At 48.7% G+C, this 15858-nt stretch overlaps 1 protein-coding gene across 1 annotated transcript in view; it reads left to right on the top strand.

The window, feature by feature from the left end:
- GABRA3 (gamma-aminobutyric acid type A receptor subunit alpha3) overlaps positions 1 to 15858 on the top strand; it is a 71137-nt gene that overhangs the window by 14798 nt on the left and 40481 nt on the right. The gene's annotated exons all lie outside the window — the stretch shown is intronic.

Raw genomic sequence — 15858 nt, 5'->3', positions numbered from 1 at the left:
CAGATGTTTAAGGTGCTTTAGAAAGCAAAACCATGGTAGTCGTCTCCCCTCCCAATGCTTATGGCATACATTTAATGTGATGTAAGGAGGCAGAAGCAACAGGGAGATGTGTGGGGAAGACAGACATGAGCTTTCTTGGTGAGATGAGGGAGACATGGGCCTGTGTGGTTTCTTGGTGCGTTGTTGCCAAGGAGCATTGCTGTGGCAGAGAAGATGACCCCTCTCAGGTGTTGGCGACTGTGTGCCACAGGGGCCACTGAGGTGATGTCCCTGCAGTGCTCTGAGCTCTCCTCATTAGCTGCAAAGGTGTGGACCACAATTCCCACCAAAAGCTGGAGTCACCGTGTGCTCCCCCATTCCCTGAAGGTCCTGCTGCCAAGGGAGGTTGGGAATGAGCTTTCCTGAGCTCCTGCATGCTGATGGGGGCTCCAGTGATATAGTGCTAGACTGGAATTGCACCCTCCGTTCCTCAGAGCAGCCTCGTTGTCTGTTCCCAGCCCCATGTCCACCTCTGTGCCGTGGTCCTCTGCCCTGCACCTGTCCACGAGTACCTTGATCCCAAGCAGAGACCATGCAAAATCTGGGGGAGAAGGCTTTCTCCATTGAGCATCCTCACCTCTGATGGGCTGCCATGCTGCAGGACCCGGACAGGAAAGGGTTACCATGTCTGCATAAGCCATCCATCAGTTTTATTGCTTTTGTTGCTTGTTTCTTTCCCCAAGAATTAACTGTGGTCCCACTAATAGCTTTGCTTTCTCAAGTCTCCCCGATGGCTGTATTGATTTAACTGAAACGAGTTCTGAAAGGGGACCGAGGGGGCATTTATGTTCACCGTAGGCTTGGTTGCAGACAACCCTGTGCAAAGTATTAACAAGAGGACTCCCAGGAGCCCCTTGCTGGGGAAGTTAAAACCTTTCTTGGAACATCTCTGCTCTGTTGCTTTAGATCCTTTAATAACGTGCTTAACATAATAAATTGCCTTTGCCTGAACCAGACATTGCATGTTTAAAGACTGCTTTCACCTCTCATTTCCCCTCATGGAGCACTCTCGTGGACCCAGATGGGAGGTTTTGACAAGGGCTATGGGTTTTGGGGGCTCTTGGCTGGCAATGAGTTGTCCTCAGTGTGTGTGTGTGTTTGGGGCAGCCTGATGAGCCAGGCTCTCCCCACTTTTAGCTGGACCTCTTTTCCCCATGTCTGGGCTTTTATTCCTTGGAGGTCTGTCAGGCCTGCTATCAGGAAGAGCATTAGAGGGAAAGATATTTCCCACTGCTGCTGGTGGCCAGAGAAGCAGAAATGGTCCTGCTGCAGACTCCAGACTTAGGGGTTAATCAAATAGCCTGGGATGATAGTCAGCAAGAGATGGGCTCCTGCTGTCCAAGGTTGTGTGAAATCTGTAAAAGGGATTGCTTTGCTTCAAATCAGTAGCTATGCTGCTGGGTGATTCTGTGACTTTACAAGGTACATTGGTTTTCCTGTGAGACAGCACTGGGCAGTCCCTGTAGACCCAGCACTGGTTCTCCCCGTTTCCCTTGGGAATATCTTCCACTTGCTTTTCTGAAGATGCCAGGCAAGAGCATCCATTAGCACCATGCAGTCCTGCTTTGGTGTCCATGGAAAGGGCAGACGTGGTGGTATTGTGCCCATGTGCAGGCTAATGGAAAGATGGACTGGCCTAAATTGTGGGTAACCGGGAAGCAGGACACACGGGCTCCCTTCTTGGCCTTGGTTTCCCTGCTCTGTATGAGACAGATCCCCTTGAAAACACTGGGTTGGGATACAAAGGGCTGAGCAGGGTGCAGGGCTGCAGCACCTCTTGGGGCCGTGCGGTGCTACGTGTGCCTGGGCAGCTGTCCCCCGCGTTTGGCAGAGCCATTTCCTTGTGCGCCGGGAACCGAGCAATGTTTGTTTAGGCTTTGGGAAAAGAGACTGTGTAAGCAACAGAGTGTTGATGTGGCGACTTCTCCCCTCAAGTTAGCCTCTTTGTATTTATTTTCTTATCCCCTCTGTTTTCACCATCTGCTGCCACCCACTCTAATAGCTCCCATGCCAGAGCTCTTCTTCCTACCAGGATGCTGCAGACACAAACTGAAGCAAACCAGTGCTGAGGCTGCTTGGGAGTGCCCAACGCTGCAGAGCCAGGCTGCAGGTGAAGGTGCTCCTGGAAGCAGAAGCCTTGCTGCTGCTCCTGCGCCCAGGAGGTGGCTCAGGACACCCTCTCCAGTGAGGAGTCCTTGCAGTCTTGACTGCATGTAGAGAGTTTTGAGCATACTCCAGGGTAGCTTAGAAGAGGAAAGGTGGGGCGGAGGTGGCTGTCAAACCCCTCCTTCTGCAGGAACACCCCGTAGCACATCGGACATGACCATTGGTGTCACAGAGAAGTCTTTCTGTGGCTGGTAGGAGGTTTCTCCCTGTCTCTGCCAGGTGATCTGGGGCTGGCTTGCTCTTAGGGACAAAGCTGAGTCTTTTGTTTGGCCCCATGACGACTGAAATACAGTCTGGGCTTGGGGAAAGGGTAGCTGCGTAAATAGATTGTGTTACAGGACTCAGAGTCGGGGAGGAGAGGAAGGAACTGTCATGAGATAACCTGTGTTTCCCCTGGGAAAACACGGGGCAGATTGGTTATTAAGTCAGAAGACGAACAGAAATGGACCCTGAGGGGATGGGGACATCTGTTGTCATAGCCAACCTTGCAGGATAAGAAAATCTCCCACCAAGAGAGTTTCTATGGACAGTGCTGGCCTCCACTCCTGGTCTGGAGCTGTGCCATCATGCAGATCCTCTGCCCAGCCCCACGGGGGCTGCGGTGAGTGGCATCTGTTTCTAGCTCTCAAATTCTCTTTGCTGGGGCTCCCTGCAGAGCTAGCACACAGAGAGGCCTCAGTTTTGAACCTGGAGCTTGCCTTGCTTGCAAGAGTAGGAGCGAGGAGATGTGGCCCGGAGAAAGAGGTAGACCTGGCTGACAAAAGGAGAGACATCATACACCCAAAAAGAAGAGATGGTCAAGGAGTGGGATGTGAGCAATGGGACCATAAGTGATCCTCCAAGAATGACTGATGCACAAAAATACCCTGTATATCCCTGTGCTGCTTACTATGAAGAGTGATTCTGCAATCCTTACACAGCCAGTGTGATGCCCAGCACAGTTACCATGACTAGAGATGCAGTGGTTGGGTTGTTTGAGGTTCAGTGATGGTTCCTGAGCAGCTGTACCTCTTGCAACCTTATTTCCTAACCGATTGAGTTTGGGTCCATTGTGCTGCAACCGAAACACAGCCATCTTATGAATGCCTGGGGAGCAGCAGGAGGGGAAGTTTCCAGACTTGCCCTAGCCTCTTCCTTCCTTACAGCCTTGAGAATCCTTTTAACATGCTTTGGCAATACAGAGCTATCGGGGAACACCTTACTGCTCAGGGAGGAAGCACATGGGGCCTTTCCATAGCTGTTTGCAAAACAGGGTAAGGATTTCTTCCAGCTCAGCCGGAAATTGTCTGCTTCACAGGGGCCAGGGGTATGTCTGAGGTGCTATTTGATGTAAGGATGAGGAACCTAGAGGGCATCTGGAGCAGTGGTGGACAAAGTCTCTGTATCAGTGGTCGGGGGAAGCCTGCGCTCCAGAAAACTGTTGGCCTTTTCCAGGGGATGCCAAGGAGGAAAAGATTTTGCCCCAAGGAAGAGGAGAGAGTAGGCTGTTCAGTTTTCTAAAAGATGGGCTGTAAACTTTCTAGATAAGCCAGTTTCTCCAATTGCAATTAAAAAGTAATTTGTACCATGTTAAGCAGCTAGGCTAGGATCGATTGGTGTTATCCTTCATGGATGCAGCATCACTTACAAGGTAACTCATGGTATTTCCTTGAAGTTTTTACCATGTGTCTCTGGAGTCCCTAAATGGCTGACTAGGCCCCACTGAGGGAGCAGTGGCTGGCGAGCATCTTGCTGGTCTGTGTCTGCACGATGTGCTTCTGGACAGCTGAGGATTAGGAGCCTACTGAAGTTTTCAGAGCATGGGGTTTACTGGGACCAGCAAACACAGGCAACTGGATTAAAGCAATGCAATTCCCTAGGCAGAACAAGGCCCCTTTGGTTTCTTCTTCCTTGGGGACAGAGCATGGTGCCCATTCCTTGTCCTCAGGGTTGGCAGCAAGTGGGTCCCATCCAGGCAGAGGGCAAGCCCCAGTTTGTACCTTCACAACTGGGTATATTCAGAGAGTGAAAGCAACCCAGGCTTGTGGCTGCCTCCTCTTCCTCGTCCCACTGGATTACTCTTTGTGGCTTGGTGTCAGCATCTCCCTGCCCACATTGGGCTCAGCACAGACGCCCTTGAGCTCAAGCAGGTTTTGGTGCGATCAGGCTCTGCTGCTCACAATAGGGCTCAAATCAGGGATGCCTGACATGGGCCTACAGTGCCCTTTATCTAGCCTTACTATGTCAGCTCTGCCCTGCTAATGGTTTTGATCTGTAGCCACGTGTTAATATTTATCCTGCTGATGTATTCCTTTTATACTTTTGTAAGTGAAGCGCACCTTGGTTGGAGTTTTTCTTGCCTCTTCTTTCTGCGGTGCAGTGTTTCTTCCTGCTTTATTAATGACAGTGTAGTTTGGCAGGATGGCTTCTGAGCAAGCGAGAAACATCTGTATCCCTGTCTTGCCATCTGTATTTCACTGATTCAAGTGCTGATGGCCAAGAGATTTTGGACTTAGGTTAAGAGCAGCTCCCTTTCGGTTGAGGCATTCCCATGAGATGCTTGGTGTGTTACACCTCAGTGCATCTGTCATTTTGTCCTGACCTCCTGCAGGTAATGGCTTTTCTGTTATTATGTGAACATTAAGGCAGAGGGGCTGAAATAGTCAGAACAATTAAATTATAGAACTGCCTTCTCTCAAAAGTACAGTGCTCTTCAAGCTGAAACAGTGAGGGCTTGTCTGCCTGGCAAGATCCAAGAAGAAATCTGTTTTCAGTGAGAGTAACCTATAATAGTAGTAGAAATTGTTAAGTTGTCCAGACTGAAGTCTAGAGAACTTTTATTTCCTAAAATCTGGATGAAATGTTGAAATTGTCCTTTTCATCTCTGAATATGTTGCAAAGCCCTGGGGAAGGGACCCTCGAAAGCTCTTTGGGTGCATGTAAAGTCGCAGCGTGCAGCAGCCCAGCTTTTGGGTGCTCAGTGGTGGGCAGAGGGGTGGAGGCAGGGCTGTTCTTGGTGCCTTGGCAGAAACATTGTGCACTGCCTGTCGCTGTGGGGACACCTGAGCGGTGGTGGCAGACTCCCAGTGCAGTGTGTCCCACTCCCCATTGCAGGAGAGCTGGTCCCCAGGAGGCTGGACTCAGTCTGGCCTTGAGCTCTTCTGAAGTTTTTTCACCTGTGCGTGATGAAGCTGCCTGTAGTTTGTCATAAACATTATCTAGATCTACTGTTTGTGCAAGAGAAACATCAGATGACAAACCCAGTGGTCCTTTGTGGTTTGTTATGATTTCCAGGGTTTCAGGACTGTGTTTAATCTGTTTTTCTGTCTTAATGTTTCACTTCTCCCAACTTCTCATCTCTTCTTCTCTGATCTGACTTCATGCCTTGTATTGATTACTCCAAGGAGGAATTTCATCCTTTCTTAGAAAAAATCCATGTCTTATCTCAGGTTTTTGTCTTTGTCTGAGATTCCTTGATGAGTTTTAATTTGAAGCTGAGGCATTGCCTGAACAGCATTTTCTTCTATTTACCTTTCTGGGCAACAGGAACCTTTCTCTGTCTCATCAAACTTCTGAAGTTAAGATCTATGAACAAATTAAAAAAAGGTGTCTTCCCCTTGGGTGCAGCTCTCCAAAGGCAGCTTTGCCATGCATTTGCACAGACCCGATGCTCTCCTCTGTCATGCAGAAATCCCAGTTGTGCTGCTGTTTAAACCCACAGTGTATAGGGAGAGGGAGCTCTGTGTGAAAAGGCATGCACGCATCAGAAGGCAAGTGAGGAGCATGGGCTTGACAGCTATGCCTAAGGGTGAAAGTCTTCTCTTAAGTAAGTTATGAATTTGCTTAGGGCAACAAGCCTGTATCAAAGCTTCAGGGATATCACAAACACCCCAGAGGGGTCAGAAACCCATTGTGAAAATACATTTGTAGCTTTTGGTGTGAAACAGCACCTGGGCTTCAGGTCAGCACTGGGTCCTTTGGGGGCATCTCGCAGCTGCCTGTGCCCCTGTAATGCTGTGGGAGGGAGTGGACCACCACAGCAGGTCCCTGCCCAGCCATCCTCTCCATGGGGCAGTCATGTGGCCAAAGTTGATCACCAGTGACGAGGCTGTCCTTGGGCTGCACGCTCCTGGGCTCTCCAGAGGGGCCGCAACCAAGCCTCCAGGCTGCTGGGGTTGTGGAGGGGAAGGTGTTTCTCATGCTACTTTGGATGCCTTTTTTTAGATAGTGCCTTCATTTGCTGTGTGTGGTTCCGATGAGGAGTGTGCCCCAAGCTGCTAACCCCTCCATATATCCACACACGTAGGCAAGAAGTAAGGTTTTTTCCCAAAGGGTGAGAAATTTTTCTAGGAAAGTGAATCCATTTGGAGGAATTTTTACCGCAGTAATTTGTACTGGAGTAACATCTCAGAACTTCAATGCTAGATCAGACACCTGCAGTGAACCAGTGTGAATGTTAGGCAGCTGATCCCTGCCTGAGGGGAAGCTGGTGGGTGCGTGTTGGAGATGGGATGACATTATTTCTTTATAATGACTTTGGAAGGGGGGAGCTGATGTTTAAGCATGTTGAACATGTGTTAGATGGTTTTAAGAACATTAGTAGATGATGTTATAGATGGCTATAAACTGCTTGCAAGGATGTCTTTATTGATCTGTTGGACTATGGCAGCTACTCATTTATTAGACTTTCCATTTATTTAGTCCCATGTAAAGGATTTATAATGTCTTTGATATGGATTGTGAAATAAGATTTTTTTTTTTTAATTAGGTATTATAGAATTTTAAAACAACCTTAATTGTTTTATTCTGGGAAGCTGGTGGTAAAACAACTGGTCAAATATTGAGGAAGCAGCAGTTATTTTATTTGTTGAGCTAGAGGATACAATGTTTGCAGCAGTTCTTGTACCTATACAGAGGCACTGATTATGTCTGATGAGGCAAAGTCATTGATCGTGTTGGTGGTGAATTTCAGCCTGGTTCCGTCTGGAAGAAGCAATCAAATCACAACTACCGGGGCCCCCTGCGGTGGGGGGATTAATGCTGCTGATTCAGACCTGTTAGCTTGTTAATGCCGTTTCATTTATTTAAAGGTTATTGTTTGATTAAATACAAATATTGGAGTGTTTGTGAGGCTCTGGAAGATGCATGGGGCTTTGGGGAGTGAGTTGCTGCAAGGCTATGAGGCAAAACTGTGCAGGGTCCGTTAACCAAATACTGTTAAAAGTCAGAGTGAAATTCTCACCCTGTTGCAGTCAATGGCAAAACGCTCACTGAGTCTGGTGGGGCAGGAATTTAATGTAATGATTTCTTTGTCTATGTGTACTAACCTGTAGCTTACTTTAAAAATCTGCCTCTGAAGGACATACAGCTAGTGTTTATTAAAAAAAAAAAAAGTCTTTGTGGAGTACTGGTAATTGTAAGCATAGAGTATAGCCTAGAGAGGGTTTTTAATCTGCAGTTTGCATTGTGAGAAAAGGACACCCCATTCACTTTACCTTCTGGAAGAACATAATTCAAACCAAAGTGATGAGAACAACAGGCATGGAAAAAGCTTATGTGTCGTGTGTCCCCGCCCCCCCCCCCCCCCCCCCCCCCCCCCGCAACGCGCTGGAAAATCCTATTGATGACAAAGTTCAGACTGAATCAGTGGATGGAATGATTCAAGACTGGAGCGAAATAAATTGTGTCTGAAAATTCAAGACACTGCTTCAACCTTGCAAAAGTCATTTCAGATGCCTCTTTTTTGGAAGGATCAGTCCTGATACAAGAAACTTTGTCAAGGAAAGGATCTGATGACCATAAAAAAAAAAAGCCACAGCAATTTGCAAAGGGGAAGGTGGCAGAGGCTCTGCACAAAGCTTACTGCACTTATCTGAGTTCTTATCAAGGAAGTTGTTTGTATCCATACAGGCCAGATCAGATTTTTGCAGTCCTGCATTCCTACTTACTCACCTGAAGACATGTCTCCTGGAGAGCTGTGAATGTCACTTTAGCCAGTTAAGGCCACTGTTCTGCAAAAAATGAAGGTGCAAACTCTTCTTTCCACAAGTTGCATTTTCTGTAAAGGGTCTATGCACATGTGGGAATTGAATTACAGGCTTTTGTGCTTGAAAGATTAGAGCTCTTCCCCTTGGAGAGACGCACCTGGTCTTGCCTGAGACTTTGAAAAAGCCTCTTCCTAGAAAAGGGCCCTGCCTGCTTGCATGAAGAAGGGTTAAAGAACAAAAGCATGAAATCTCCTTCCTTCTTTCCTGATCAATCTAGCCATCATTATGAGAGAAGCTTTCTGATAGCTTCTCTTTGTCATGTAACGTTAATACCATTAAGTCCACTTTGGCAACGAAAGGTACGTATAATTAATTTGCAAATCAGGAAAGTGCATGTGATTTTTATACAAAAGAGAAGGTCTTTAACTGCAGAAGGCATTGTGTGGGCATGGCCATGCTGCAGATGGGACCTCTCCTCTCCAGCCAGGCAGAGTCCCTCCTCGAGCATCCCCTCCCAGTGGTGGTGTCAAGACCAAGAGGTCCCAGGCTGGGCTCATTCCCCAGTGTGCTCTCATCTGTGGACACACCTTCAGTGGGTCCTAGTTTGCTGCCAGCCAGAAAAGGGACTGAATCTAACAAATAAGAGGGGAACCAGGCGGGGCAGGAGTGAGGTTAGGAGTATGCAAGTGCCTCTCAATACCTGCAGAGCAAGTTGGTTGAGCCAGGTGAAAGTATCTTTAAGTGTCTGCCTCCATCCACTGTTTTTTTTTTTTTTAAAGCCTTAGCTCTATTTAGAATTATTATTATTTTGATGCAGAATGCATTAAAAAGGGAAAGAAAAAACCCCAAGCCCTATCCAGACTGATTTGTTCCCAGAAAGATGTTTAATTTTGTGTGTATAATTGAAAGGGGCTAAATATAGCTGTATTAATATTTATGGACCTTATGTTGGAGTCAATACAAGAGTTGCTGTTCAAGGCAATTAAGCTTTACCTTTTCACATCTAGGATTTCAGTGTTTGGAGATGACATTAGTTGTGTGACCTGCATCCATCCAAGAGAGAAAGAACTAAAAGCATGCCATTATCTGTTGAATATGATACCATGTATTTAATGCTGTTTGCTGACGGGCAGTTTGTCTCCAGCAAGGGGGATCCCCCAGAAGCAGGACTGCTGTCTTAATAGGGGGTAAATCGGAGAAATCAGTAGGCTCAGAGGCTTGCAGGAGAAATGTCCCTGCAGCTGATGCTGTATTTTGGGAGGAACTGAGTGACTACACTATCTCATGGCATCAGAAAGTGGGCATTGCCCACCTCTGCTGCGTTGGTATCTGCTGGGGGTGAGGGGAAAATTATTACGGTGGCACTTCATGGACTCCATTCATCTTCATACCACCTCCACCCCGGAGTGGGGGCATGGGAAACGCAACCCTCAGTAGCTCGTGTATGGAGGCACACAGGGCAGAGAGGGCTGTTTGCACCCTATTCCTGGGCTCGGGCTATCTGTGCGTGTCTGCGGGGCTAGTCACAACCTTCATGTCATTAAAGCACAGGGAAAGCAAATCCTGTCCAGAGATCTGAGCTGCTGTAGGGAGCGTGTGCACAGGGAATTAGGTCGAGGCTGTAACGATGAAAACAAGTCAGTTTGAGTTAATAACAAAGGCAAAATGATGATGCGCTTGATTTCTAAAGCACTGTCTTTCAAGAGGAGAGTATCACTAGCATAACATGACAAGAGTCCTGGCAGTGGTTGAATTGCCCTGCATTGCCACTTTTTGGAAGCTGCAGCTCCTCACTGCTCCAGTTAACAAGCTGTTAGACACTGTAAAATCTCTCACTGATAAGGACTGTCTGAATCCTGCCTTTCTACTAAATTTGATCAATGTGTCAGATTTTTCCTTTCTTCCGTCTGGACTCTAATAACTGCCTTTGAGAAGGAGGACTGCAATAAGGAGCCTCGATCACCACTGCTCTGCAGCCTCCTTGGGGAGCGAGGGGTTAACCTGCCCTCCCCAGGGCAGATGCTTACAGCCAGGGCTGCAGATGGAGGTTGTCTCAGGGTGAGCTTGGTGCTTATCCCTTCTCCTAGGACTCATGTGCCCCACAAATTTTGAAGCTTTGTGTGGGTGTGTTTCGGTTCTTTCACTGGTGCATTGTATATTTTGGTAGCTGGAAGCCTTTTAACCCCCTTCAATAAGCATCAGGGGAATGCGTTTTCTGATGGCTTTCATTAGCTTTTGCTGTTGGAGCACAATAGCTGCTTAAACAGGGAGGGAAAAGCGGAAATCAAATGGCACACCCACAGAGGTAGAAATGGTGGCCACGCTCTTAGTGTTTGGAAATGAGTTTTCAACTCCAAATGGCCCTTCTGAATTCAGCCTTGGCTCTGCGCATTTGCACCAGGTGACGCTGACCCCAGCAGACCTGTATTACCAATTACGGATGGCAACATCCTTGCCAAAAGGTGTAGGCTTGATAAAAGGATTGTTCTTTGGTGTGCCTGAGAGTGAGCCAGCACAGGGCTGAGTTCCGCCTCATCTCTGTTCCTGAACAAGGGCAAGCCAAGCTATATATTAAGGAACAAGGAAATTTAAAAAACTCATTTAGCTAAAGCGGCACAAGCCCCCATGAATATTTATCTGATGTTATGGAAGCATGTGGACTCCCACCTAGTTTATTAAATTGATTTTCAATAAAAATGCCAGTGGAAGACATTTGATTAATGGCTGGTGGGACGGTACAATTAATGTGAAGTCTGGAGTCAGCAAGAAGTGTCCCCTGAGCCCATGTATCCCTGCTGGAGGCTGGGCTAAGAAAATATTTCTAAACTTCTCTGAGGGACAACAGTGATGTTTATCCATGTGGTTTCCACAATGGGGTGGACAGGAGCTGCTGTTTTGCTGCTGTTTGGCTGGTGCATGCTCTAGCTGAGGGCCAATGTCCTGACCTTGAAGCCGATGTGTGGCTTTTGCTCCCAGTGCTCCGCCTTTTCCTCTGCTTTTCACACCCCTCCGAGCAGGCTGCACCTGAGAATTAAGCACAGCAGCGAGCTTCAGAGATCATGTCGGGTTTGAGTGAGGCTCCCTGGGCCTTTGCATTTAAACATGCCTGGGATTAGCTCCATCAGCCTCCGGATCCGCTCAGCTCCTACCAATTTACCTGCTTGGATTTGTCTCCTGAAGGAAGGCAATTTGAAGCTGTAAAGTTACAGCTCTATTAGAGAGCTCCAGCGCGGTTTCCCGCTGGGACCCCTGCCAGGGCTGGCGCCGCCTCTTTCCGATGAGCTGTTGGGAGCTCGGGTGGGAGATGCTGAGCGCCGGGCGAGTGAGGGTCACGGGCGCTGCGGTACCCGGGGCCCCGCTGAGCCGGGGGGCCCGGACATTCCTGTGGGTGAGGGGCCCTCCCTGCCCCTGGAGGGCAGCACGGCTGGGGGCTGCCTGCGCAGCCTGAAATAGAAACTCTCCCCGGGGGTCTTGCAAAAATCTTTGGAAGCTGCTGTGGGTGGGATGCTGCATCTCACTTTCTCTGCAGGGGGTTTCTGAGCCAGAGGCGTAGGTTTTTCGCGTGTGATGGTTAGGCGAGGACTGCGGGGGAGCGGAGGCGAGTGGCATGCCTCGGTGCGGCAGGGGAGGCAGCGTGTTAGGCAGGGAGGCGGGTCCGTCTCAGCATCCCTCGGCTCCACACCCACGGAGCCCAGAGAGGTACCGCAATGCTGTGAACCGCTGCAACAGGGGTGCCCGGGTGGCACCAGATAACCAAGAGCTGGGGCATGAATCCTTCCCCCAGCCATTGTGGGAGCCCCATAGACAGGCTCCTGCGCTGGGGAGCAGGATCGGTGCTCTGATGTGCTCACCCCTTCCCAGAGGGCACGTGGTGCCCAGCGGGCTACGGCCCGATGGCACAGGGAGAGCAGCCAGGGGCAGAGACAGTGCAGGTGCTCCTGATGCTGCCCTCTGAGGCTGAGAGGCTCTTGTAGTGGTCTCTATCTTGCAGTACTTCAGGTTTTTCTCTGCATGTAGACGTATAATGAGGCCTGTGATGGCTCTCTGCCTGCAGGAGAAGAGGGGGTCCCCAGGCAGCACCTGTAGCAGCAGGCAGTGAATGGGTGCAGATAGTTTCAGCATGTGCTGAATTGGTTGGGCACTCCCCTGCTGTGCTTGCATTACCGGGGAGCTGGGCTGAGACTGGGCAGGGGGGAAAGTGATGGGAACAGAAAGGAATAAAAAATAAAATAAATTAAAAAAAAAAGGAGCAGGTGCTGGCTAATATGTATGTGGCAGAAAAAGAGGGGAGAGTTCTGGTTGAAAACAGAAGCTGAGAAGAGGCAGATTGGCAGCCAGCATATTTCTGGAGACAGCTTTCTCCTCTGTAGGCTGTGAGTCGCCCAAGAAACGTGTCAATAAAGCACACTTGCAGGCACTGTCTCTAATAAATATATATTTAAGAGAGACATTTCTTTAAAACTTCTGCTAGGAGATGTCTAATTCTGAAGGGATGGCATGAAAAATGGCATCTCCAGTGGAAGCAGAGAGTTGCCATGGGAACTGGAACGCTTTGAACACATGTCGCTAAAACAAGAAGACATTATCCCAAGCAAAGGAAATTAAAAATTACATCTGGAGGCATCTGCCCTCTGCTTGTCTCTGATGGGAGTATCAGAGTATTATGCAGCATATCGTTATTCATGTAGTGGGCAGAACTGAAAATTTGGTATTTGTTGCTGAATTTTTGTGAGTAACTGCGATAAAAAGCCTTCCTGTCCACAGGACAGACAATGCTGGTGTCTGAACAGTGCTGAGGAGGGGAAGATTTAGAGCTGTAATGGAATTTCCTCTAAAAGAGTTTTGCTCACTTGGGAATAAAACAACAGCCCGAGTGCACAAATAAGCCTGTCTCGCCGCCTGTGGATCACCCCGCTACCCCTGGGGATTGTGAGCCCCACTTGCTGGCCAAGGACTTTCCTAGGAGGCACGGGGATGCGGGGCAAGAGGGGATGTGATGGAGGGGCATGGTGCACATCCGGGGATTTATCTTGCACTTCAGAGACTCTGTTTATCCTTGCAAGTTTGGGACAGCAAACACAGGAGTTACTTCTGTGTCGCAGAGGTGAACTCACAGTCCATGATGTCTATAATGCATTTCTTGGTGCATTGGCAGCAGCGTGCACAGAGGTAGCGCAGGGAGCTAGGTGAGCCCCGGTGGTGAGAAGAACTTGCTGTGCTGTGCGACAGGACTCCAGCATCAGAGGAAATGCTAAATTGACCGGTGCAAGGCAATGCGAATTAAATAAATTTATTTGTACGACGTATTGGCATTGCTGCAAACTAAATGAGCAGTGACCATACAGCTCAGTGACCCGTGCATGACAGGGGAGAGATGGCTCAGTGGAGACCTTGGCTCTGTGCACAGCTCAGCAGTCACAAAGGCGAAGACAACGTTGGGGTGCATAAGGAAGAGAAAGCATTTGTCTGTGTTGCCCTGGGGGTGGTGGGGAAGGATGCCAGAAGTGTCACTGGAGGCACACCATCGCAGGAGCTGATTAAGTTCTCCCACTGAAGGAAATGCCAGCCAGGAGCTAATGGAGGAGATAAGGGAACCAGAGTGCAAATTACTGTGTTGCTTCCTGCTATGGTTTTCTTGTATCTTCGTCTCAGTACCTGGCGTGGGCCTCAGGGGACAGGCTTGAGAATTAAATGGACTCTTCCTCTCAGCTATACAGCAAGCCCCAGGGGCCTCTTTTTCTTTTTTTCTTTTTTGCACATGACTGTCCATCATGCGGTCTGGCAATCCTCAGCCTGCAGAGCAACCTGGAAGATATACCCAGAGGCATGGGAAGGCAGTGCTGAGGCTAGAAGGCAGATGGGGAAACTGAGGCACAGCAGAACTGCATTGCATGCTCAGTGCCATAGTGCAGGTTAGCACCAATGGTGGGGTTGGAGCTCAGAGCTCAGCCTGCAAACCCCACACACTTGATCTCCAGCAGTGTGCCCAGGCGGCCAAGAAGGCCAATGGCATCCTGGCCTGTATCAAAAATAGCGTGGCCAGCAGGACTAGGGAAGTGATTGTGCCCCTGTACTCGGCACTGGTGAGGCCGCACCTCGAATACTGTGTTCAGTTTTGGGCCCCCCACTACAAGAGGGATATTGAGGTACTGGAGCGTGTCCAGAGAAGGGCAACGAAGCTGGTGAAGGGTCTGGAGCAGAAGTCTTATGAGGAGCGGCTGAGGGAGCTGGGACTGTTTAGCCTGGAGAAAAGGAGGCTGAGGGGAGACCTCATCGCTCTCTACAACTACCTGAAAGGAGGTTGTAGAGAGGTGGGGGTCGGTCTCTTCTCCCAGGTAACAAGTGATAGGACAAGAGGAAATGGCCTCAAGTTGCGCCAGGGGAGGTTTAGACTGGATATTAGGAAATTTTTCTTCACCGAGAGGGTTATCAAGCATTGGAACAGACTGCCCAGGGAAGTGGTTGAGTCGCCATCCCTGGAGGTATTTAAAGGACGTTTGGATGAGGTGCTTAGAGACATGGTGTAGTGGTGGTTTTTGGCAGTGTTAGGTTTATGGTTGGACTCGATGATCTTAAAGGTCTTTTCCAACCTATATGATTCTGTGATTCTGTGATTCTGTGATTGAGACATCTTCTTTATTCTTTCTCCCTCTGCAATGACCTAAGATTAATGCAATGCAGTGTGTCTCTCATTTGATTTTTCTTGCATTTCTCTGCTTGCTTTCTGGCTTTCCAATCTTTCCAGTTGTTTTCTATGTATCAATGATTATCAGGTTAGAAATAGTAGTTTTGTATTGCACCCTTGTGCTTATCTTTTTCCTGGGGATCTGCCTTGAGCTCTGATGAATTACAGAGCTCAGTAATTGCTTTACAAATGCTAAGGATTTTGCTGGCACTGATCTGAAGTTTTTGCAGATCCTCTTCAGGCATGTCAGTGGCCTGTTGGGAGGTGATGACTTCTGTTAAAGACTTGCTGAGAATGAGTTAAGAAAGGTTCAGTGTTTTTAGGAAAGGGAGTAAGCAATAACCTGCTGGGGCCAGTCTGCAAGCTCCCTGATGGAGAAGCTTCAGAGGTGCACCGTGACCATGCAGGTTCTGGATAAGCCTGGTCTAATGACCAACTCTCCCAGCTGAGTTATACATGTGTGAAGGGATACAGCAAAGGCAGCAGCCCAGTGGCTGATTTGTTCTGGTGCTTTATCTCTCCTGTGTATGTGCAACTTCAGCCACAGTACTGGGGCATGGGGCCTGCTGCAGTCTTTCCCTGAGGGTGCTGTTCACCAAGATTTCTTGATGTGGTCAACAAGAACATCGTCATTGACCCCTAAAGAGGGAAGTTAACTGAAGATGAGGTCAGGAAGGCAGGCCCAAAACGAAACATGGGCATTTTGCAGGTAACATGCAGAGGTTTGCCTAATGCTGAAGTACCAGTCTGGCATTTTTGCCCTCATCTCATTGCTCCCTCCAGTGCGTACAGCCATGCAGGCACCCTACAGAACTCTAGTCAGCAAAATTCTCCTGGCTTTGGTTTCATTAGAGCCACAGCCGCCTGTGGCAGCCAGCAACACGGCGTTGTCTGAATGCTCTTGCCCTGTCCACTGGGACTGGCAGGGATTCCCTTCCCCGAGCGCCTCTGGCTTAGCCATCAAGGACAGACTTTAATACTGAATATGTTAAATGATGCATG

Source organism: Mycteria americana, chromosome 10 (assembly GCF_035582795.1).
Source record: "Mycteria americana isolate JAX WOST 10 ecotype Jacksonville Zoo and Gardens chromosome 10, USCA_MyAme_1.0, whole genome shotgun sequence".
In the NCBI taxonomy this organism is placed as follows: Eukaryota; Metazoa; Chordata; class Aves; order Ciconiiformes; family Ciconiidae; genus Mycteria; species Mycteria americana.
This window is presented reverse-complemented; position numbering and strand designations above follow the sequence as displayed.